The sequence below is a fragment of the Halyomorpha halys genome, unplaced genomic scaffold (assembly GCF_000696795.3).
Source record: "Halyomorpha halys isolate HHAL.00 unplaced genomic scaffold, Hhal_1.1 Scaffold291.1, whole genome shotgun sequence".
NCBI classification, from domain to species: domain Eukaryota; kingdom Metazoa; phylum Arthropoda; class Insecta; order Hemiptera; family Pentatomidae; genus Halyomorpha; species Halyomorpha halys.
The window spans coordinates 689,231-691,830 of NW_027109101.1; the positions used below are offsets into that span (position 1 = coordinate 689,231).

Here is a 2,600-nt window from a genome sequence, read left to right on the forward strand (position 1 = left end):
TATGGCTGCTGTTAGTATTAAGGAACGCATACACTGTTCACTACAAGTTTATAAATAAGCGACAACTCACCTATATTTTAGCTCTCATGTGAGCAGTATCACTTATTATTACACTGACACTGTTTTTTCACTACTGTTTTTTATTTTAGTTCACTGAAAAATAGTCTATTGTGGGACACGAAGTAGCATATGTTCATTTGCTAACTAGCGCATGCGCACAATCCATTTGACAAAATAAATTCACAAAATGTTAATTTCTAGTTGTTCAGATAAAATGTTTCATTTTTGAAAAAATATATCTCTCGTATCATAAGACGTGCATATGTCTGCCAGTACTCAAAATAAAGGTAATTTAACTTACAATAAATTAATTTTTGACACCTATCTTTGTAGTAGTTTCTATGATAATCACTAAATTTTTTACGTGAAAATTTGTCCGAACAACTATAAATCAATTTATAATGAGGTGTAGATAGTTGACCGTAGATTAATGATTGGAGAAGTTTGTTGGGGGGTGCGGTCAGCAAAGAACAACATAAATAAATTTTATAAATAATATGCTTTATAATCAAAACCATATTTATTTATTTTATGCCTGTCGGAGATTGCGGTCAGCAAAGAACAACATAAATAAACAAAATCATATTTATTTATTTTATGCCAACTTTATTTATGTTTATTATTTATGCCAATTTTATTTTATTTATCGGAAGATTATTGATTGACCGTGTGTAAAGATGAAAGGAATATGGTCCGGGTGCGGTGAAAAAAACTCAAATAGTAGAATTATACTATTATATACTATTATACTATAACAATAATAGGCGTAGAATTATACTATTATACTATAAAATAGTACAATTCTACTATTTGAGTTTTTTTGACCGCACCCGGACCATATTCCTTTCTTCTTATTTTATTTATGTTGTTCTTTGCTTACCGCACCCCCTGACAAACTTCTCCAATCATTAAATCAATTTATTTTAGCAAATATCAGGAAAACTACTACTTCTACGAAGATAAATGTCATAAACTACTTTATAGTAGATTAAACTAGCTATTATTTGAGTGCTAATAGACATCTGTATGTCGATTTCTCAAAATAAATTCACTTTTTGACATTTTTTTTTAATTTCAACTTGAAAACAATGCTTCTCTAGCATCGGCAGGGAGAAAGCAAAGATCTAGACTTATCAAGGGACACGATTTTTTTACTTATTTGTTAAAATTGCCAAAATAATCTTTAAATTTAATAGTTTTATTAATGCATTTCATTTAATCAAGATGGTTGAAAAATTATGAAAAAACTATATTTTTGTTTATGTATTCTAATTTTCTGGTCATATCTTACATTGCCTGTATCTTGTTTCCATTTAGCCCTGACGAAGCCCTACATAGTGGGGCGAAACGTTTTACAACATTTTACATTAAATTGTTTTGTTTATTTACTATTTTGTACCTTTATTGACCGCTTTATTTGACTATCTTCAAACAATCAAAATAATTATCGTATCTCGAATTTTTCTTTTGGTATATTAATTAAGGAATAAAATGAATTAAAATAATATACTTATATTGTTTATTTAGTTTCAAATAGTAATGTTGGAACTCTTGTTGAATGGTATATTATATAATTATGATAATGATGGTAGGTTGACATTATGGCTGACTGGTGGAGGTGGTTGTTGAGGATCAGTCAGTGCCTGGCCGGCTTGTGAGCACCATGGCGGCTGCAGCAGGTTGGTTTGGTTATTTATTGCATATTAATAATTAATTGAATATTAATTAAATAGTTATTATAAAATTATACAAAAAAATAATCAATCAATTATATATAGTAATTTATTATTGTTAAAGTATAAATTATGTCATAATTCTAAAATTGAATTTTAAATTTTAAATTATTACATATTTCATAATAAAAAAAAATAGAATAAATAAGTTTTCAACACTGCTGATCAACTTGTTTTTTTACCGATCACAAATGGCAATCCATTTCTTACAGTGAATTCTTGATTTAATCTTTGAATAGAGATTAAAAATTCAGTGCCTGCATGATCTGTTGTATACTTGAAAGCGTGCAAGTAAATTAAAAACATTCAATTTTTTTTTTTTTATTGATGTATGTTTTATTTTTATAATTGGTTATATTTCAGACAACTGTAATGAATCAAGGAAAAATGTAGTAAAATTCTCATGAAGGGTTAATTAATGATTTTATTGATAAACAAAAAAAATTCTAAAATAATGTCTTGTCGAATGAATGTGAAGAATAATTAATAGCTTAGAAATTAAGTGACCATGGGCAAGAAGAGACCGAAACGTCTGAAATGATTGTAAAATAAAATAAAGAAGCACTTAAGATTTACAATTGATTTATTTACTTGGAGTGTATATATAACGAATAAATTATTTTTCTAATTTAGTTGTCACCATTTTTAAGCAATAAAAGGCCATTATTAGCACATTTTTATTGTTAGTAGTGAGTTGATTATTTTAAATTCATTTGTGTCATTTAGTACTCTGTATCTCAAACATAAATTGATACTGTTTCCTTTAAATTTGATATTTTGGTTGCACGTAGCCTAAAATTCATCCTG

At 27.3% G+C, this 2,600-nt stretch overlaps 1 long non-coding RNA gene across 1 annotated transcript in view; it reads left to right on the forward strand.

The window, feature by feature from the left end:
* LOC136795746 (uncharacterized) overlaps positions 1-2,400 on the forward strand; it is a 15,781-nt gene extending 13,381 nt beyond the window's left edge. Inside the window, exons 2-3 of the long non-coding RNA XR_010843411.1 lie at positions 1,653-1,739; positions 2,157-2,400. This is a non-coding gene — a long non-coding RNA (uncharacterized lncRNA). The remainder of the gene's footprint in view (positions 1-1,652; positions 1,740-2,156) is intronic.
* The last annotated feature ends 200 nt before the right edge of the window (positions 2,401-2,600 follow it).